At 41.3% G+C, this 23,552-nt stretch overlaps 1 protein-coding gene across 1 annotated transcript in view; it reads left to right on the top strand.

Annotated features, from left to right (window-relative positions):
* tmem121aa (transmembrane protein 121Aa) overlaps positions 1-23,552 on the top strand; it is a 374,667-nt gene that overhangs the window by 122,529 nt on the left and 228,586 nt on the right. Inside the window, exon 2 of the mRNA XM_051920085.1 lies at positions 10,584-10,754. The gene's annotated coding sequence lies outside the window, so the exon portion shown is untranslated. The remainder of the gene's footprint in view (positions 1-10,583; positions 10,755-23,552) is intronic.

The raw sequence follows: 23,552 nt of genomic DNA, 5'->3' as shown, positions 1-23,552 counted from the left end.
GACATGAGACCAGGAAGCAAACACACCTGACCCTTGAGGCTGCTGCCCCTCTGAGCCCCCAGGAGGATATCTCCATTCAGTATAGTCCAGGTCTCTGTGGAGGCTAGAGCCTTCCCTTACAGTATTGGACACAAGGCTGGAAGCATCCATGGGCAGGGTGTGAGTTCACCATGGGGTGCGCTGATAATAGCAGATAGGAAACAAATATTAGAGGGAAATAACTTTGGGGTCAGCGGCTCACTGCCCTGTATGCAGTCTTTAATATTCCCAAATCAGTTGTTCAGTCGTATCAGTCACTCGGGCCAACACTATGGTCATTCAGTCATATCTTTTAATTAGCCAGTCAATCATATTGCATTAGTCTGTCTATAATTAATTAATTAGTCCTTCAATCAAATCCATCTTTTCTCTTAATCAGTCATTCCGTCATACCAGGTAATCAGTAGCTCGCACAAGTCTGTCATACCCCTTAATTATTCAATGGATTAATCGTTCTTTCTGCTTAATTAGTCAGTGTGTCTTTCACCTCAATTAGTCAGGCATAATAGCTAATTAGTAACGTGAAAAGGCCTGCCATGTTTCTTAATTGTTCAATCAATTAACCCCTCATATTCCTTATTATTGCTACTTAGTCATGTGCTCCCTTAGTTGCTGTGTCAGATCCTTCATATTCCTTAACTTGTCAATTCTTAATTCGCTCCGTCATCACCTGGTAATTACTTGTTAATCACCCTGCTCAGTAAGGCCCCTCATTTGGCCAGTCAGCCCTTTGTATTCCTTAATTACTCAATCAGAGAAATATGTGACACACTCATTATAGATAATTAGTAATTCATACAGTTTAATCGTATCTGTGAATTACCTAATTAATTTGCTATATGAAATAGCAAAATTAATAAATTAATGCACCATTCTTTTTAATGAGTTACTCAGTCTTGCTTGTTTATTATAACGTTGAGGTTATTCAAGTCTTGTTTTATTTTATCCTTTGTATTTATTAATTAGTGGATCAAGACCTCCGTCGGTGTCATCGTTGATTATTTCACATATTATTATTTATGTTGATGACTTGTTTGAGTGCACAACCTTTTTCTTTTTGGTCACAACACTTGTTGCTATTCACACTGATGTCAGCCACCTTACGTGTGACATTCTGGTTGCTTCACGCTGTTTTAAGATTGTTACTTTAGAAGCAGAATCCAAGTGTAGGGATAAAAATTAAGTAAAAAAAATAAAAATAAAAAACCTTTGGTGTGTGCTAGGTGCTTATGCAGAGGATTCTAAGGCACTTAGGTTTCTTCTGCTAGCTACAGTTAATTGTTGCTATCAATTTGTTTATCTGCTATTACAAAAGTGGAACTCTTTTCGCGGCACCCAGTGTCTACTCTGTGTGTTTGTGGCCATGTGCAGCAGTAAAATAATTCTCAGAGACCAATCGTGCTGCAGCAAAACCCCAAATTGAGCAATAACAAGTCTGTGATGCCCGTAGATTTGCAGTGCTGCATGTGTGCTATAATGAAAGGATCAGCGTGTGTCAACCCAGTGACGAGAGGCGTATGCAAGCCATTGAACTCCATTTCTGATGGTGACCAAGGCTTGCAATTGTTCCCCACAAATGAAGAATTCCCAGTCACTACATGTCATAAGCTTGCTCTGATTAAGTCCCTCCCTTTTGTACACAATGCTCTTAGGTGATTGGCTGAGGTCCTTGGATCAGCCCTACTGCTGTTGATTGCGGCCTCTAATGGAGCGCCTAGAAGACGACCAAACTTCAGTATTGAGGAAGTAAATGTTGAAACAAGATTTCCATAGATGAAGCTCTGGAAAGTTCATTACTAAGCCTCAAAGGGCAAGAGTAGAGGGCTAGCATGTCCTCCCAACCCCATCTTCCCCCATCAGCTGCCCCCTCAAGACAGTGTCCTGCCTAAAACTAACCCCATTTTTTACCATAATATGACCAATACTTCACTATCTGTGCTTTGAGTATCTCTAGAGTTTTTCAAAAACATAAACGCTGTAGATAATGAGAATTCACTGTATTATAGTCTGACTTTTGTGGTAAGTTTCTTTTGGGTTTGTTGGGAATGCTTTATATGTGTTTTGTGGTCCAATTGTTTTTTTATTAGGATAATTAGTTTTCATTTTGAATATGTTGAATGTTTTTGGCAACACCCATACAAAACAAAATGGTGCCGTGTTAAGATGAAAAAAACTCAACATTTTCCAGTCCGTTCAGTTATGGTTGGTACAACATGGCAGCGGTGTGTGACTCGTGATGTCATCATTGCCACATCATAAACATCAGTGTCAGCCATTTTCTGATTGCTCCACAATTGTGGATATGATTCAGTTCAAGTCTCAGTGTGCTTTCAATTTCTTCCTGGCTTAAGAATTTTTCTACTTGTTTCTTAGACTATGACTTTGTTTTGTGATTTTGGCTTGAAAAATGTAGATTTCCCAGTTTTTGACCCTGTAACAAAACAGACAAGGATAATAATAATAATAATAATAATAATAATAATAATAATAATAATAATAATTCATTACATTCGAGAAAGGTTTGGGGATCCTCCCTATATACTTGCAAAAAGGGCATGAGTAAGAATCAGAAATGCCTTAATGAAACAGAGTGATCATAAAGGACTGGGACCAGGATGGGACTGCTGAGGTTGGAGGTTTTTAGAGCTGGGGGGAAGGAAGCTGTAGCAGGGAGTGATGTCAGGATCTGGACTGTGACCGGAAGTGCTGTCTGTGGGGAACAGGGGGACAAATTAGGCAGATTTTACTGTTCTGTAGGGAGAGTCGTTAGTGCATTTCACCAGGAGGTGGTTTGCAATTGCTGTTAGTGGGTTGTCAATGAATTCAACAAAATGGCAAAACTGGGTCATGGGACCATAAAGGATAGAAAACAGTGGTGTAAAGGAGGTTAGTGTGGGCCTAAAGCATAAGAATTACCCACATGGAGATGCACCAATCAAAGCAATCCTAAAACGGTCCTTCAAGAGTCCTGGGGAAATAATAATAAGATTTATTACTGAGGCTGGATTTGGCAATTTATAGAACATTATTACGCTATTGTTTTCCTATGGTCCATTATTGTCTCCAAAATAGAGTGTTCATTGTATGGACCAGGGAGGATATAGACGAGGAGGAAATGGATGTATAAAAAGGAAGTCATGGGCTAAAGATGAAAATAAACAAAAACAGATGGACACTACATTCTGGATTAATGATGTGAGAGGGGAGAGGAACCTCAGGAAAAGACTCAGGGAAAGAGTCACAAAGGTACGGTGCTCTAAAACCGAATGAACTTGTTATAGAGAGGACTGGGCCTGCTTGAGTGGATCTCTGCTCTGTGCAAGTGACACGCGAGTCCAGTCACCTTACCTTGCTCAGACTTTTAAAGAGATATGTAGTGCCACACTTCAAGCATCCTCATTTGTGTGTGTAACTTACGGTTGTTCAAATTGTTGTTTATATTTAAGTTTTTTGGAGCTTTCCTGAAGCTTTAAGATTGAGTAATACTGCTTTAATGGAATTTTCTGTCTCAGAAAATTTGTTTCTGTTGTCTGTTTTATTATTTAGAGACCTTGTTTAAAAGTTTATAGCTTTTTTGATGTTAATTTTGTTGTCATTTTATTTTTCCAGTTGTTTCCACCATTTTGAAGGTTTTGCGGCACGTGTCACTATGGTAACACTTCCCATAATGCACTGGGATGGTGCAGTGATTGCCATCATCAATGCGACTATATATAGGTCACCTCTTGTAGCTGTAGTTCCACCGAGACTGAAGTCATTTTCAAGCTACGTGCTTTCTTTTGTGAATTTTTGGGATTAGACTTTTTATTTTGTACCTTGACTTTGATTTTGGGTTGTTGTTTTATGGTTTTGTTATTTCTTTCTTTGATATCTCTTTTTATCTCATCTTTTCTTCTGGTTATTCCTCATAAAAAAAATCTGCCTTTCATATTGAAGTCAGAACAAAGATAATTAATGTTAGGCACTGTGTTTCGAGATTTTTCAGAAGTTTCGAGGTATGTTTGCTCTACACACTGATTGTGGTGCTAGAGCGGAGACGTGTTGCACGATGATCAGCACATCTGTATAACCTTTGTCTTAAATTTTGTTTTCTATTTGATTCCCCAGGTGGGTTCTGCCCTACCTTTTGTGTCCAAGCTTGTCGACACACAGGCCACTGTTGGCATCTGCTATTGACAGTGCACTGACAGGTGGATGCTCACTTAGCTCTTAAACGCCCGTGTTATCATTACCACCAGTGACTTCTCGAGAGCGTAGACAACTCCATTATGTTACTCACACTCTTATGTTAGGCCTGATGCTTGACCCTTCCAGAGCTCCAGTATCTGTGAAGTGGTGATGTCAACTCAAGTCCATTAGGTAAACAAGTGCATCTTCAAGTCACCTCTTGGGGCCTGCAATCGTTTGTCTACAGTGCCTGTTATGTTTCTTCAGGCTTTATGTGAAGTGTTTGTTTCCACTGCACCAAAACGTGCAAGTAAGAATTTCAAGTTGTTGTGCACTGTGACCTTAATGACCCTCTGAACTGATCAAGATCCCGCTTTCTTTATTCTGTCTGTCTGTGGTTCTCTGAGTTAAAAAAATTCTTAATAACTGTGCGAAATTTACCCCAAAGTGTCTATCAACTTCTTGGCATACACAGTTTTTTTTTTTTTGGTCTCCATAAGCTCACTACTTTTACTTGCTGCCTGCTGAGACTGCGGGCACTGTACTGAAGTTCCAACACTGAATGGATGTGCTGGCACTGAGCTCTCCGGCAGACGTCCTGCTCTTCATTTAACCAGCACGCAAATTGCAGGCTGAATTCCATTTGGCAAAAGTGCAGTAGTGGCTAAAGATGCCTGCTGGACATGCATCACCTGTGTTTACTGCAGAGTTTACTAATGGTGAAGTGCGGTTGGCCAGACCTGGGAAACAAGAAAATAAAGCAGTGACTCTTTGGAACCAGTGTGGCAAATCAAACCTCTCTGTACATGCATTTAGATATAATGTATGAAAATGCTCATTGAAAGCTGAAAGGAATTTTAATCAACATTTAACTTGAAGATGCATCTTCCAGGGTTATAAAATGTATACCTTTAGTGGTACGAGTCTCTAATTTAAATCACTAACACTTAAAGATGGTGCCGCTGAGTTCGACTGACATCCTGGTTGCACCACTAAATTTGTGCATTTACTTAACTTTTTGGTTATTTTTTGTCACATTGTTTGCACAGACTACCAATGCTTTGATTGTTTACAATACAATACAATATTATTTGTTTTTATATAGCCCAAAATCACACAAGAAGTGCTGCAATGGGCTTTAACAGGCCCTGCCTCTTGACAGACCCCCAGCTTTGACTCTCTAAGAAGACAAGGAAGAACTCCCAAAAAAAAAAAACTCTAGTAGGGAAAAAAATGGAAGAAACTTTGGGAAAGGCAGTTCAAAGAGAGACCCCTTTCCAGGTAAGTCAGGCGTGCAGTGGGTGTCAAAAAAGGGGGTAAATACAATGCAATACACAGAACAGAACACAAGTAATCATCAATACAATATAATAGTGCAATAGAAATATTACAAGTACAGAGCAGAATTTAACAGTAGATGATATCACATAATACGATTTGGATTTGTTCAGAGTCCTGGAGACCTCATCCATCAAGCTGCCTCCCTCTATTGGCCATTCCTCAGCTGAGTTAGTGCATTGGCCAACCAATCTGATGAAAGGACCCCTTTTCCAAACGATTCAGAGATGACTTTACCTTAGGTGGGCAAAATAACTTGGCAGGTGGGCAGTGGCACCAAGTGCCACATTTGAATACCAAGAAGAGAAACAGAATAGGTAAGGGTTAATGACAAATTATAACTATCATGTTACTTATGTTTTAGTGCTAATGACCAACAACAGAGATGCAGTCTGTACAGTTAATCAGCAGCTCTAGTCAGGATAAGCTAAACTGGAGTAGTGAGTCTTCAGTCGGGATTTGAAAACTGAGACCGAAGGGGCATCTCTTATAGTAGCAGGCAGACCATTCCACAGTTTAGTAGTCCTGTAACTAAAAACTCAACCTCCCATTGTTATTTTATTAATCTTTGGAATCATAAGCAGACCGGCATCTTGAGATCTTAATGTGCGCTCTGGTTTGTAAGTCATGATAAGTTCAGATAAGTAAGCCGGACCTTGGCCATTTAAGGCTTTAAATATTAAAAGGAGGATTTTGAAATCTACCCTATTCTTAACCGGGAGCCAGTGTAAGGATTTAAGAACTGGAGTGATGTGTTTGTATTTTCTTGTTCTTGTAATATTTCTTGCAGCAGCATTTTGGATTAACTGGAAGCTATATAAAGAACAATTTGAACATCCAGTGAACACCACATTGCAGTAATCAATCCTACTAGAAATAAATGCATGAATTGTTTACTGTATGTCAGGGGAACTCTTTTGAACATTGGGAACCACTTTCAAGGTACCTATTGATGCGTCTTGTCCAGGTGAGATTCTCCATGAGATCCTACATGATGAGGGCAACAATAACAAAGGCGCTACAGGAGCCATGAAGAAAGAATCACCATGGAAAACTGAGGAATAAACCACACCATCCTCCTGTGCCCAGTATCTTGCTCGCAAATGTCCAGTCACTCGAAAACAAGATGGATGATTTCCGAGCCAGGGTTAAATGCCAATGGGACAAACACATATTCTGTGTTTGACTGAAAAGTGACTTTCACCTGCAATACCTGACCGAGCAGTAACCCCATCTGAGTATTTCTCTGTCCTTTGAATGGACAGAATGGCTGAATCCAGTAAAGTAAAAGGTGGAGTGTGGTAAAGTGAGGTCTGCGGCTGTTTGCCGTTTTAAATAAATAATCGCTGGATTTGCGGCTTCGTTTAGTGGGGGGGGCATGGTAGCGTGGCAAATGGTTGCTGGGCGCTATATGGGAGTGGACGGCCCTGCACTTAGTGCTCAGGTATAGGATCATCTGTGACCCTAATTGACGCTGGGAGCTGCTGATTGCCCAGCTGTGCCATGTCCACATTTTAAAGGGGAAGCACGAGTGCGAGAGTGTGGAGAATTGCGAAAACAAGAAAAGATGGAGGTTAAAGAGGGAAAGCAGGAGGCAGAAGGAGCCAGTGTGAGTGAGCAGAAGGGAGCAGGCTTGAGGGAGAGAAGGCAGGCAGCTGGGAAAGAGAGCCGGGCACAAGAGGCTGACACTCGGGAGGGCTGAAGGAGTAATTGCTGTGGCTGAGCAACTCAGGGAGCCAGAGCGATGTGCACTAAGAGGAGCGACTCGCTGTGGACTACCAGGAAGGCAGTGGGGGTCAAGGAGGCTTGGGAGGAGAGCTACAGCATAAGCACCATGTCCCTGGGGTCCCAAGCCCACATCTGGAGAGGGAGCCAGGATGTAGCCCTGGGACGGCAGGGACCTGGACCTGCAGAAAGTCAGCTGCATGTGTCAGTAGGACGATTCCTCTATTGCAAGGCCCGTTGGGGATAAGCAGAGGGAGCCACCAGTGAGGAAGAAGGCACCGGGTTTTTTATAGCAAAAACAATTACCTGCCAGTTTATTTTACCCTTGTTTTTAATGGATTTATTTATTTTGATTTTAACCTCCACCTTTTGTTTTTATGAATTATTTATTTATTGAACTTATAGCACTGCACTTTTTGAACACTTGTACACTCTGGCCACTCTTCCAACCAACAGACCAGCACTTGCCTGCCACTCCACTCCAGACTGGTCACTGCTACATCAATAAACACTGATATTGTTCTTCTACTTTGCATCCCAGAGTCCTATGGACCATTGGGGTCAATAGTGAGAACCTTCCATCTTGACCAGGGTCCTCTCCTCTCTTGTGCCAAGTGTAGGCCTACTGCTCTTTGGAGATCCATTTTGTAGTCAGATAGCATCCAGCCGTCAACTTTTCTGTCTTCCTCTTTTGCTTATTTCTTCAGATCTTCCAATCATGATTGTCTTCATCAATTGGTCATCCTTCTTCCTACATTACAGCCATCTCCAGACACTGCCAATTTCCTCACTTTGATTTTGACCTCTGCCATTACGCTCCTGTTTGACACGTTTCCAATCTCTTTATTGCTGGCAATGGCCCTCCAAGTTACTCCCATTCTTTTTCTGTAGCACTTCATTTCAAGCACATTCAACTTGATGATGACAACTTTCTTCACAGTCCAAGACCCACGTGCCTATGGCAGTGTACAGTAGAGACCATGCATGCATCTGTGATATTTAGTTTGTTCTTTGCTTTCTGTCTTCCAAATCATGGTGAGACTCAGGCACTACTTTCCATCCCAGTTCTCTTTATTCGTGTTACCTTTACCTAAGAATGCTGCAGCCTGGTTTTCACTTCAGCTCCCAAATACGAACTTTTCTTGAGAACCGTGTGTATCATAGTTTGAGGTATATAAAGTGCACAAGAAATATCAATCGCGCATATTTACCATCCAGCCCATGTGAAGCACGTTTCCTTTTGGGACCATAAATTGATTTGCTGTTACTGCTACACTTGGATGACATGGCTGTAGTAATGGCATGAAGAAGTCGTTAAAAAGCAACACAATTATGAGAAACCACCTACTTCCAACACATGCAGTACTAATAACGACACTCATTAAGCAAATGTAAGATGCACACAGAGTGGCTTTTTTGCGCTCACCTCCATCATTGTGTTTCCAAGTGGAAGCCGCAGAAGTATGGGGAATTTTTGGACAGCGTTCTGTATTTTATAACCATGTTAACTGGGGGATGCAGATAGTGAATACCCTTTAAACGAGGACAGTATATTCATAAAAAATGAACATGAAAAACAGTAAAATATAGAAAAGGAGGATACAAAACAGCATGTGAAACATAAATTATGAAAAATACACTAAAGACAGTGAAAGAGATAAATCACAAGAATGGACATTTGAACAAGGGATGAGACCCTGGCAGTAACATAACAAATGTCACACAGCAGCTGTTAAAGACTGTGGTGCCAACACCTTAGTGTAGAAGCTCTTGGTTAATACTGAACAAGTCTCTCTCTGTGCGTTTCCATGTTTGTTTGGGTTAGGCTTCTCTTAAAAACTCTCTTTGGTGTTGACTTTCACTGTTTTAACAGATACAAATTGGCTTAAGTCCATAAGCTTTGTTCGTGGGCTTGTCTGATCTTCTTGGTAACGAATGCTGCTAATACAATTCAATAACGACTTGCTTTTCTTCTTTTTTTTTCTTCATTTCTTCATCTAGGCTCCCCTAGATGTGCTACTTCAGGCTGTTCTGTCAGTCTGTTCTTAACAGAGCTCTTTTACAGGAGCTCAAGTGAATGCATCAGCATCCTGTTACTGCCATCTATCTTCTTGGGAGATGAATAATAGCCCAGTCTTCATCCCTCCAGTTTCCATTTTTTTTAACGTTAAGTGAAATCATGTCACAAGCTGTTTTTGTTTAGGAATAGGATCATATTGACATGCTCAGGAGTGAGTCATAGGTGCAGCCTGTTAGCTGTCACTCCAAGAACAGCCACTTTTGTGAGGTCGGTTGTGTAGGCAGGGGTAGCGTCTTGCCATAGTAAATACTCAGGCCTGATTCACAGGTTTGAGTGAATTAGCCGCCACAACTTTGGGTGCCTTATCAAGAACACATCCAGCCACTTTACCTGTGGGTTGACAAGTCTACACAGCAGCAGTTAACTTCTCAGCAAGGCAGTCAGCTATCTGCCTGTCCTGAAAATGTTGTGTCTGTAGTATCACTGATTTCATCCTTCAGTCTTTTATCTGTGGTGACATGTTACTGCAATGCAAGCAATTCTTAGATTTTAGCACAGTCTAACAGTCAGTTGTGAGTGTGAACTGATTTATCAGCTTTTGCATCATTTTGGTAAAGCAAAATTATTATTTGTCTGGTGACCGTGCTTCTATATGGAATGTGGTACCCAAGCTCAAGATAATTGGTTTTGCTGACAAAAACATTTTTTATCCACCGTTTTCATTGGTTGTATATCCTGTATCATTGTACGTACCCTCCGCATGATTTCCTTCATCCACTGGTCATTATTTTTTCCTTGTCATTGCTGCCAATTCAGTAGGTTACTGCAGTCTGGCCACACAAGTGGCCTGCTTAATTTGCACGTGGTAACACATTGTTGACATGTGGCTTTGGCATTGCACAGTTTTCGGCAAACTCTTTTCAAATGTTCCCGATCTGAACTACGTTTAACGTGCTTCATTTTTGCTGATTAGAATCATTCTGATATGTTCCATAAATACTGCCCTCTTGTGTTCATTTAAATGACCAGCATGTTTTAAAGTATGTCTGGATAAGGCACTGCAGTGCAACAAGGCTATAATATAATTGAATTAAGTAATCATAAAATTAAACCCTAATGTAAGTTTTGTGAATAACAGTTAATTATTTAATAGCTTTAGTAAAGAATTAAACAAACTGGTGAAAAGATATTATCATTTAAATATAGAAGAAAGATTTTTTTGTTTTTCCTCTGCCATTGGCATTCTCACTGGCAACTACAGAATACTTTTATCATTCTGTTTCTTCACATGCAGGTATGTGAAAGCGTCCACATAAGAAAAAACATCGGTCACATAAACCACCTGTGAGAGAGGGAGAGAATCATCACCACTGTTGGAGCCGTCCTACTAGATGTTACTCCCAAACACTGAGACCAATTGATTTTGAATGAACTGCAGATGGTGACCACACTAAGACTGTTTAAGGTATGGAAACAATTTTCATCTTTCCACAATATCTTCATGTTCAAATTGTGTTGTTTAACATTTACTGGATAATTAAGTTTGATGCTTTGTGGACATCAGTGTAACAAGGGGGAGAGAAAGATACCGGACACTGCACTGAGGTTTCTGATTTAATGGAGGAGAAAAGCAGCCCTCAGAGTGACAACAAACCTTAGTCCATTAAAGTCTAGTGTACCGAGATGGCAACTGATATTATGCTTTAGACTGATGTGGACCCTGTCCTGTGGTTGGTCCTGGGTGAGCTGCCTCCGTATGTGTAAGTGGATTTAAAGTTGTAAATCATTACAGATCATAATTTCACATCAGATGATAAAGGTGGAACATAAAGCAGAGCTGGTAAAGAATGAAGATAAGCACGACTGGGTGGATGTGAGGACTGTCACAGAGTGAGAGGAAGATGAATGCTGTGTTAAGAGTGTGGAGAAGATCGGACAAAAACTAAGGTGTTTTGAGCATGTGGAGTGAAAGGCAAAGAATAGTTTGGCAATGTGTTGGAAGGCAAATAATATTGAATAAGGGACCAGAAGTTCAGATGGTTCAAAAATTGTGCTGAGTATCACAACCATAATTAACAGGCTGAAGGTTCTCCAAAACAGTAATACACTAGCCAAGTTTGTAGTTCTTAGCAAAGCTGAGAGCCGATTAATAAGAATGAAACTTTAAATACACTCACTGAATCTTTTCGAGGAAGTCATGCTCCATGCATAGCAGCACTATAACAACTAGAAACAAATGATGTCTGAAAGTGGCATCACAGCAAGATATGAATGTATTATAACATCTTGAAAAGCACTGTGAAAGTAAAGTCTAATTTTAGTTTAAGTCATCCAGTATTCAAAATGGCAAACAGAACCCAAGCCTACCAGAAAAAGTTCAAAAAGTGAACCAGATCATAATGACGGATGATTGGGTGAAGAGGTGTACCACGATGGAGGTGGAGGGGATGAGACCAACAGGGATGATATGACAATGAATGGATCCCACTTCAAAGGATACACTGAGAACTGAGGAAAAGGATTTGGGGGGCAGTGGCTTAACCTGGGTAAACCTAGAAAGTGGCCATTAAACCTGTCCTGGTGATGATGATGAGGAGTTTCTGATCAACTCTGTAGTATCTCAGGAACCTCCAGGGAATAGCGTTGTCTGTTGTTATAATACAGCCTGTTGATTGTAAAGCTGGCTCCAGTTTGGGGTATGCATGAGCTTAAATTAGAAGGAGAGTTCACACTTAGGTCAGGAGACAACATCATCATTTTTGTGGTAGGATGAAGAGCATCCAGTATAGAAAGTGATTGGAAATGCAGACAGAAAGTTCTAGGAGTGTGGGAAAAAGCAAACTTGTTAGTTGATGGTGTCCTGTGCAGTAGGACCCTAACCTGGGTGGTAAATATTTATTGTACTGTTTGTTATGTACTTGTTTGCACTTGTGAACAGGCCATTTGGGATACTTGGAGGAGCCTTGGGTAATTTTGTGGTCATGATAAACTGGGCAGTTAAAAAAAGATGGCTGGGATTGCAAAAATCAATCCATCCATCATCCTAAACCTGCATAGTCCTCTAATGGCAGTGATCACAAGACAGGAACCAGCACTGGATGACCTACTGGTCTATGACGGGGCACAACTACCCTTACTATGGTGTTGCTATGCTTGGACAACAGGAGGTGCGCATTACATGACATCATCGTCGTGATGGTATGAAGATCGTAGGGTCATCCACTTCCAGGTCGTTGTAGATTGTGGATATACAGATATACGCCGCACAAAGATCCGACCGCTTATAAGTACTCATGGGCAGTACCACCCAATCTCGTGTTACATGCATCTCGTGAGTGTGGTAATGTTATGTTTCAATTTCTAAAAATATTGCCGTGAACTGCATCATGGCTCCCCCAAATGCAGCGAAACTAGCCCTAGTGATAGCAGCAGCAAGAGGCAGAAGAGAAGTATTGAACACAAGGTTAATAAACAGCACAAAGGTGGTAAAATCAGTGATGGTGTTTGTTTGCAATTTAGACATGTCACACTTCACAATCACAATGATCGTCAAAAATGAAAAAAAATATCCAAGGAAGGAAGGATTGGTTCCACTGAAAGCTTCAAGGTTAATGGATATTGCGAGAGGGACCACAATCAGATATGGAGAAGTTGCTAATGACATGGACTGAGGAACAGCACCAAGTGAATTCCTCTCAGCACTTTGACATGCATTGCTGAGTTGTGAAGCTTGTTTGAGATGCTTAAAGAAATGCCAGACCAGGCTATATAGAATATAGTGTTCGCATAACGTCCCATTTCACAGAACACTTCGCGCACATTAGGTGGTGCCTTCCTGTACTTACAACTCACTCTGTGTGTTTTATGTCTAAGTTCTAGTTTCCTTTATCAATGCAGGGCTAATTCTTTTTAATTGTAAATTTTGTCTGGTATTTAAGTTCAGGTGCTTGGTGTTATTTTATATCCTGTTTTCAACATTTTAGGTTTCTTTTTAAATGTGTTTCATCTCTTGGTCCATGCACTGATTGCCCTGTGGGCCTGCTATATTTTCTATACACGGACAGAGTGAACGGGCCCAGAGAGTTGAGGGGTTTTTGCTCTTGTTCTCCTTTTACTCATCCCTTGGACTTGTTTTGTTTGATTATATAAACACACAATTTTGATGTACTGCTGAAATCTTAATTTCTTTTAACAGAACAGTGTTTCCCTTACCCTTGAGAAAAGTAGGGGAACCACCCAGTAATCTTTATCACCCCTCCAATAATCTGCATGTGCCAAACCTGTGGGGGCCTGGGAGAATTAAAGGTATTGCTGTATTCGGTCTTAAAGTAAATTAAATTGATGTATTAAACCCCTTTGAATTTTCAAAGGGGTCACACCACAACTGAGTTGTCTGTGAAGTTTATGTTCACTTGGTGTCTCCAGGAATTGCTGTAAGTGACAAGTAGTGACGGCGATCAGACTAGGTTTAGGAGCAAACACTTACTACAGCACTACTGTTCTTGTTCTGTCGTGTGTAGTGGCAACATCGTTCAGAAAATGAGGGGGCTGACAGAGAGGTCCCAGGTGACGTCACTAGCAGACACCCCACTTGCGATGTTCTGAAACATTCTGTGCGCGGCTGACTAATGGAGGTCTCCTATTAGCTCTCACTGCAAGCAGACCGCTTCTGACCACTGGCACTTCACCACAGTGCAGGACTTTGAAGTGAGGTCCTCTTGGGTTTGATTCCATGGCAATTCAATGTTCTTAATTGTTGCTTGGCTGCCAACATGACCCTCATCTTGTGATATGCTGTGTAAAATCAATGTGGAAGCGTTCAGTTATCTTGTAATCATTCATGCGCTGGAATTCTCTTGCAGTGACAAATTGGGTAACTGAGGAGTGGCAAAACTTTAGCCACTGCAGTCCTTAAATGTGACGGGCTGTCCATGTAGAACTTGCCAGAGATCTAACACCGTCATTAGATAATAACGTGATCCGCAAAGCAAATGCATTCCCCCAATTCTCACCCCCTTCCAGTAACTTACTTTATAATCCAGAGCAAAGAATGGTGCTCTAATCTCCTACTACTTATAAGAAGCTGATTCAATTAAAAATTAGAATTACATGGAGTATCAGTGTCAGCTCTCAAGGAGGGGACGCCCTTCACCCTCATCAGCCACCGCTACCTCTCACTAACATCAGTTTCTAGGGGGAACACCGAATCGGCTCATGGTGTTGTCTGCCCGTTTTTTGTTAGCACAATATAAGTAACCTTAAATCATGGTTTACATATCGAAGTGTGAGATAAGCCATCTGTTCTGCCTTACACAGGATGCTATTAGTGAAATTTAGTCCACATGCAAGACAATTTAATTGCACTTTCTCTGTCTTAATAACATCTGACAAGGTTGCATATTCCACAAGGTCAGGAATTAATTTAGTGCTACTTCATCTCTAGAAATAATTGAACAAAATTAGAGCTTAGAGTCGTCCTCCGCCTCATCCGTCTTCCCCGACTTTGCTAACACAATGCTAAGGAGAACAGTCACAATTACAGCTCAAGCGTATGTGCTGTGCTGTGCAGGCAAACGATCCAATTTCAGAATGAAGCGTTCCTTGTTCGGGTATTAATTTGCAGCTTGTGAAGCGCCGTGATACTCTGTGAGCACATGGTGTTTGGAGCAGATTACAGCTCATTTGTAAGGCCCTGATTTGGGTGCCTGTGATAAATGGCGTGATCCTCCTGCTGCAAAGTCATTAGATAAATCAGCATATGTAGCTCACAAACAAACAATTAATCAATGCGGTGCTTAAACCAAAAGAGGACAATCTGAAATGAACAATCTCAGGGTGAAATGGGAAAAGCTGATTGCATCTGCCTCAGTGGGTACTCAAGTTCCAGAGCCATTGGTAGCAAGGCTGGCCATCCAGTTTACAAAGCTGCTTTTTCCTGTACAGGGTTATGAGAAGTGGGAGCCCAGCAGAAGTCAACATGGGGTCATTGCCACACACAACACTCCCTCAAACAGCAAATTTTAGAGCCTCCAGTTGATATTTTGGGAAGTGGAGTAACAGAAAGTTCTTGAGGCTGTGGTGGGCTGCCGCAATGCCTTCCTGTTTCTCTTTTATTTACGTTTCCATTTAATTACTTAGCTGATGCTTATATCCAAAGTGACATTCAAAAGAGGTCAACATAATCAAGTAAACATCAGTCAGAGGGAGCGTTTGGGAACTGGTGATACAGGAGATGGATACAAAGTTGACCACCACAAGTGAAGAGCTCAGAGCAAAATATAAGCAAGAGACACTTCCTAGGTTAGAAGACCCAACGTCAGATAGACAGAACATTTCAGAATTAGAGAGTCTTCAAACCCTTCTTTGAGGGAGTCAGAATTTCAAATGCCGGTGGGCAGCTCGCACCACCAGCAACGAGCTACACATGAAAAGAGTCTGGAGTGAGATTTGATAGCACACATCACCAAGCACAGTTCATCAGCAGCCCACTCTCTGGACAGGCATCAAGGATTTGAACTTAATATGTGCCACTGCAGGAAGCCAGTGTCGTGATTTGAAGAGAGAAGTGATATGTGCCCACCTCCTCGACTGCTTGAAGTCCAGATGTGCTGCTGTGTTTTTAAATAATCGGTAGTGACTTAGTGACACATGCCAGTACTCCTGCCAGCAGAGAGATACAGTGGCGAGACTGAAGACTGGAGCAGGAATTGTGCTGCGTACTCTGTCAGATACCATGTGCTGTAAGTTGAGACCAAGAGACCATAGCAGCATGGCCAGTTAAGGATAGCTGGCCATTGATCACTTCAGGGTCACATGCAAGCTTGGCAGGTGTTAGCGATCGAGAGATAAGCTAAACACACATGAGGTGCTGAATAGGTGGGAAGGCTAGGAAAGCAAGAAGGTCCAACTTTGCCAGTTTGAGCTGGAGATGGTGCTCCTTCTTCCTGGTTGTAATATCAGTGAGACCTGCAAATATTCTAGCTGACACCATATGGTCCTCTGGAGGGATCGACAAGTACATCTGCATATCAACAGCATAGCACTGGTGAGTGAAACCCTGGGACTTGATGATGGGGCCTAGAGAGGAGGTGTAAAACCTTGGGGTCCACCCCTGTTTGCCTGATACACCCTTGACATCCCTCCGTGCCAGGATACACACTAGGATCTGCCCAACAGGTAGGACTCAAACCACCTGAGGACAGTCCTAGTGACGCCAAAGTTAAAGAGAGGATCTGATGGTTGACCAGGCTGCAGGCAAAGGAGATATCTAGAAGGAACAAAATGTATTTCCCTTTATGGAGTTTCCACTTTCTTGACAGCAATCTAAGACAAGACCCCAATCTTTAGCAGAGCATGCCCACATATACTGATACCCTAAATCAAACCAGTTAACCCGACACACTGATATTGAAAATGGATGGATGTATAGGTCCAGGCTATTCCACTAGATGGCAGCGGTCATTTATTGTTTCTGTTCCATAAATAGAAATTTATCATGGCTCTGGGCAGTGGTGGCATGTTGGTATATCATGTAGTTAAGAATTTCACTGTGCATTTGACTCGACTACTACCTGGTCTTTGAGATGTGGGAAGAATTCAAATTAAATGCAAGCAAGAATAATGAGAATGTACAGAGTCTACATTAAGTGGCCATGTTAGGGATCAAGTAAAGGTGTCCTCCTTGTTTTCTCAAGTACCCCAGGGGACTGCAGAACGGAGCACTCTGAGCAGGTATGGGTGCCGCATAGCACCACCACACTGGATGGAAAACAAAAAGAAAAAAGAAAACAATGGATTAATGTTGGGTACTTATTTATACATCAGCGAGTTAAACTTCATCAGATCACTATGTTATGTTTTAATTACTGGAAAGATAGATTGAAAAAAATGTGTTTTTAGATGTTTTTTTGACATATTTTACAGATTTAGCTTGGCAGATTTCTATTGGTAAATTATTCCAAATGTTAGGTGCATTGAAGCAGAAAGCTGCCTCCTTCATCTCCACACAGAACTCATACAAAGTTACCTTTGGGTTCTTGCTCACTTCTATTACCAAGACGCTTTTCCCATGATTGTTCAGTTTGGCCAGACTTCCAGCTTTAGGAAGAGTCATGAATGTTCCAAACAACCATTGTCTACCATTTTAGACTAGTGTGCTTTTGGGAACCTTCAGAGCTCCACACGCTTCTTGTAGCCATCTGTAGATCTCCACCTGAGCACAATCCTCTCCCTCAAAAGTGTGGGCAATTTGTTTGACCTCATGGCTTGGTGTTTGGACACCTTGTGGACCTTCTATAGACAGATGTGTGCCTCCTCTAATCAGGTCCAGTCACCAGAATTGACCACAGGTCGACTCCAAACCCAATGTAGAAACATCTCTGTGATGATCAGTAGAATGGGATGCACTTGAGGCAACTTTCACAATAGTAAAAGTCTGAATACTGGTGTCAACGTAATATTTCAATTTCTTATTTAATTTACATAAAATCATTAGATCCCATTTTCTTTTTATCAATCTGAAGTATTGAATATTTTTAATGAGGGTAATTTAGGTGATTTTAGCATAAGGCTCAGTGTAACAAAATGTGTAAAACGTGACAAGAGTCCGAATGCTTTCTGAATCCTCTACCTTCTCCAGTACACTGTAATATGGTTTCAACAGGCAGCCCTACTGGGGACCTTCAAAGCTCTTCATGTAGCGTTTCAAATGAAGAGAAAAAAAGACGTAATTGCACGCTGTAATTGCACGTTGCAATTGCTGCATACAAACCTCTTCTGAATTTTTTTTCAAATCCTAAGTCTCTCAAAAAAAACAGTCATTTAAGATTATGTCAAAAGTAGGTAAAAGGACTCCATCCATGATCAGGCCTTTCTGCACACTTTTAATTTGTTGTGAATATTTCTCTTCTTTCTTATAAAAGTTGCTTGACTACAAGAGTCAGCCCCTCACTCATTCATTCGTTGGACAGCTCAGATCTTCAGCTCATAGACGGGAGAAGCGAATGTAATGACTTGCGTCTCCTCCATTCCCATTTGCTCTCCTGAACTTGTAGCCATTTATAGGCTTTTTGAAATAAGAACTTTGTTATCCAGCATTGCCTTGTTCAGACGTTGTGTCATCTTCATTGCGACTTTCACTCGTTTCCATACCATGAAGAGCAGAGGCAGGAGGTGATAAGGCATCTCTGGGTTTCGCTTTAACAGTTTCACACTGAGCCTTTCACTATCGTTCATGGTTTCTGCCTGCAGAAGGTCACAGTACACTGCTACGTGCATATTGAAGGGGTCTGTACAGCCATTTATTAAAGTGACTAATCTGAACCTCCATGTCTGTGAATGAGTGTGGCATGTAAAGGATAGTTTTGTTTCTTATCTCTCCTCCATGGATTTGACACTCAAAAAAAGTAGACCCCAATCCAAAAATTGCAAGGTGCAGGACTGGCACTTGGATTAAATTCAAACTCCTTACCAGTTTTGCCCATTTCAGGTATTTGTTCCTATGAGAATTCATCTGACATTGAAATGTTTCTGGGATGCACTTATAATATGCTGTAGTACTCCTTGGTCTGACTTTAAAAGTGGCCTCTCTTCCTCAGCCACTGAGTACGGAATCAGGAAAAAAGTAATAATAATAATAATATTTTATTTTTATAGTGCCTTTCATGTGCTCAAGTAGGACCAAAATCTTCCCCAGAGATACAGGAGGAGGTAGAAGAAGCCAAGGCTCACACTAAACAATGGTGGTACTATGCAGCAATTTCACAATAACACAATAGTGTTTTGAATGTGTTGCTTGGTCTCTTTGATTTCTCTGTAAGGAATAAGTTAAACTTTTATGTACCCCTTTAATTCACAGATTGTCGGATTTTGATAGTGTGGAAGCCTTAAGAGATCAGTCAATTTTAGTATATGAGATGGGTTAATTGTTCATTTTATAGGACTGTTCAGTACTTATGTAGCAGTGTACTCTGGTCCCCCAGGGGTGCAAGAAGGCCCTGTGCCATCACAACTGAGTATATTTCTGGTACAGAGCATAAATCTAGGTGGGTGTCTGCTTTTATATATGGTAATGCACTTCCTTTTCAAAGCCAAGCATCCTTTTATCATAATAATCACACCAATAAATGTTTAACATGAAACTTGACTCACCGACCTCCACCCAGCTCTCTTTACACACATCTCACGCTGCTATTTTTCATTTTCTAAGGTTATGGGTTCAGTGTTTTTTAAAATTGCCCAGCGGATTTGGACGAGGAAGCTCAGAATTTGAAGGAGCCATGACAGCATTTCCTGCATGAATCTGTCAAAGTATGAGAGGCACAGTTATGCGGCCTATAATTCCAGTCCATTAGGGCCACAAAGATACCATAAAAGCCATATTTCAGCCTCCACTGGTCCAGGACATGGCCTGTGTGTCAGAGATGGAGAAAATGAAATAAAACAATACAATCATGGCAAAGATATGCTACCCGTTGCATCCTGGCAAGGAAGCTGAATGGAAATGCCAGTCCTAAAATGTCATAAAATGAAAGCCGGAGGGATGTATCGTGTCACACTGAAGTGGTTTCCCTGGTTTTTAATAGTCTGGCATCCCAAACAGGATGTGCCTCCCATACAGTGCAACTCCAAAGCATTTTGTTATCTGATCTTCATGATATTGACTGATGGCCAACATGGCCTCTTCATCACAAACAACTGTCACTTGCTTTTGTAATAAATGTACAGTAATTACTTCCATTTCACATTTTTATCTACAAAAAGGAAAAAAAATTGCACCCATCCATTATCAAAGTGGCCTAATCCAGTTCATACTGTACCTACCAAAGGCAAAGCAACACAGCACTCAAAACAGGAAGCGACACTGGACAGACCTACACACACACACACACACACTCCGTACTCACACAGGTACAAGGCACTATATAGGATATGTGGATATGTGGAAATAAAATAAGGCCCTGACAGATTGTGTGCTTAGCTTACGAGAGGGGATGTGGAGTATAAATGTTTTCACGTCACCTTTAGGAGACTTTAGTGGTGGCAAACCCATGAAGAACAAGATGTATGAAATCATCAAGGGAAAGGTGTGATGTGGTGAGTATCCAGCACGTTCTCCCTGTGTCTGTGTGCATCTTTCTTCTGGTGCGTTCATTTTCTCTTATAGGATGAAAAGGTTAGGTTAATGGGTCTCTTCCAAGACATGCTCTAAAAATATGCACAAACATCATACAGCACGTGGAACTTGCCAATGTAAATGAAATTCTTTACCAGTTCTTCAGATCAAATAGCCGTAGGCCCCATATGATGATTAGCCTAGTTACCATATGTCTGGTTGTACAGCTGGCATGGTTCATTTTGTGCCATCTTCTGCAACCAAGGTTTAAATTCTGTCTGCCTAACATATTGTAGAGACCCCTTGGGAGCCCACATGGCCAGGAAGACTTGAGGGATCCCACAGTAAATGTTGGGGAGACACATGAAAGTATTGTGGCTGGCAAATGCAATAAACAAAGTTGTCCAGTCCAGCCTCTAAAGAGACAAAACAAAACAAATAACAGCCATGACAGCTTTCAGACTGAGCAGTAGTTGAAGTACATCTGTTTCAGGCAGCTTTGGAGCTCCTTCCTCTTCCAACTTGAGGGTCGAAATGAGACATGGCACCCCAGAGATGCCCCCTTTTATTTGGTCCTGACCAGAAGGGGCAGGGTGGTGTCAGTTACTGAGGCTCTTCTCTATTCTGTGGATGACACGCGCCTCCTCTCAGTTTGGGGTGGATTTGTTTACCTTTGCCTAAATTCTGAAGGTGAACCCCAGGGGTACACACGTGACAAAAGGAAACACACATTAACACACAATAAGGTTTAAAGGCTTCCTTAACCCCTGCGATGTTCTGGCTTCTGAAAATGCTGTGCTTTCTCTAAGTCCTCTCTGGTGTCACTTTCCCTGCCAGTCAGAGGTCTCACCCTATAACTGCTACTCCAGCTCTATGCTCTTACTACGGGCTCTGCAGTTCCGGCTCTCCAACTCTTTCTACTGCTGTCAACTCCACAGTTCCTTAGAGGTTGCCGAACCGACCGCCTACTTTGCCTTCAGCATTCTGCCACTGCTGATGCTGTTTCTCAGCTTGCTGGTTGGTTCTAATCATGGGGTTCACCTCATCCGTCATCATCAGAATTGCCGTTCACCTCTGGCATCTGTGAGCACTCATGCACTCACTCACAACACTTACACAGCCTCCTCCTACTGGAATGATTTTTAGCAGGGGGTGCTGCCTCCTAGACCTTTTAACACCAAAATGCGCATACAGTATACCCCAAATGGACATTAAGAGATGATGCTTAGAAGTGTTTAAAGCTCTGAAAGGAATTAGTGCGGTGGATCTCAGCTGTTACTTTAAAATACATTTTACAGCAAGAACAGGGTGACGCATTTGGAACCTTCTTCAGGGCAGATATTGCACAAATGTTACTAAGTTTTACATCACAAAAAGAACCACAGACACATGGGAAAAATGAGCAGATAGTGTGATGGAGAGCAGGACTTTAGGGACCTTCAGATCTTATTTTGGACAATTTCGGTGAATAAGATAAACAGGCTTGTTCTCATTACAGTTGTTCTAATGCTGTGGAGCTGCTCCTAACTCAGGAATTCCCAAAGTCCCAAAATAGCTAAAAATGTCCATTGGAGGGGGAATATTGCCTTCAAACTCCCGCTAATAATACGTGCAAGCACAAAATCTTTTTAAGTAAAAATATTTATTACTCAAAAATGCTGTGGAGCGCAAAAGGCAAAAAGGAGTTGCCATCGAACTAACAAAAACAGAGCACAGGTTCAAAAAAATTCAGTAAATCACAGAAATCATAGCAGAAACACTCACCAACTCCCAAGCACATTCAAATGAGCTGCAAGAGACTGTGGGTTGCAACTACCTTCACAGGAATGTGGGCAGTCACTTTCAGGGATGCATCTTGGGCAAACCGCCAACAGAACATAAGATACATAACAAAGGAATGAATATGGATACATAAAAAGTAAAGAATAAAGCAAATCACAAACAAAAGCAATGTTAACATCTTTCTATTATAATAAAAAACCCTTGGACAAGACAAGCCTGGGACGAGATGTGATTTTTTCATAGAGATACTTTCACATCCCACGAGATGAGACTTTATGCCAAGAGGTTTAACCATGCTGGAAATAAAAGACAAAGAGTAGATGACAAAGTAGAACATCATAAAGAATTCAAAAATGTTAGCGCGATACACATGCAGAGCAGGTTAAAGATAACGAAAATACTAAAATTCGAAAGTCTCAAAAAAATTGTAGTAAAGATATTATTAGCACAAACAAATGGAAATTATTACTCTTTGAAATAATGGAACAGTGAAGAGATCGAATATATTGTTCAGATTTAAACTTTAAGTCGGAGACTTGTAGATCATTTAATTCGTGTTGCCATTAGGGAAAAGTAGTGTTTCTTCCAAATGAAAAGGCGTATCCGCGAGAATTAAAAGATTTGTTGTTTGGTGAAAGTGAAATCCACATACGCGAGCGGCAAAGATACGAAGTGGCTGGTGCGTAGCACAGGCTGGGGGGGTGTTGGCGAGCGAGGAATCACAAATAAACAAGAAAGACATAAAAAGAGCATTTGAACCCCAACCGTATGAACCCTAGCAGAAATACAAATACTTGCTATTTGTTGTCTTCACCTGATAGGATGACTTGAGTCTTAAAGGCCCCACCTCCACCCGCTAGATCAGCTGTAGTGTACTTCCTTCTTAGGCTGTCCACACACCTCCTCATCAGGGTCTGAAACACAAATATGCAACTCTCTGCACTTGCTGCTCCACAAGTAACCAAGTCATTAGCCAATTTTATAAAGGTGCTATAAAATTCAAAATCTTTCATGTGAAACTAAAAAGGTTTATTTGTTAACTTCATTAGCATTAGTCCCAAGTGTCACTCGCCCAACTGTACAGATGCTTTTTGCGTAAGTGTTAGAACCAAGAATCATCAGGCTGTCAAAGTGCTGTCAGTGCTGACGCTTTTTGGAAAAATTATGTCTGAGTGTAAGTTTTCAATAGTTATGAAACAGCTACACTTTTCCAACAGTGAATAAATGATGAGAATACCCTTCCAGCACCCAAAATGAAGAAAATGTGGGAGTTACACCAGGCAATTGTAGTAAAATTTTGGAGCATTTACATTTCACACCGCAATTTCAGCATTGACGAAAGTCTCATGGCTTATAAGGGCAGACTGT

The sequence above is a fragment of the Erpetoichthys calabaricus genome, chromosome 16 (genome assembly GCF_900747795.2).
Source record: "Erpetoichthys calabaricus chromosome 16, fErpCal1.3, whole genome shotgun sequence".
Classification (NCBI taxonomy): Eukaryota; Metazoa; Chordata; class Cladistia; order Polypteriformes; family Polypteridae; genus Erpetoichthys; species Erpetoichthys calabaricus.
Note: the sequence above shows the minus strand (reverse complement) of the source record. Positions and strands in the feature narration are given on the sequence as shown.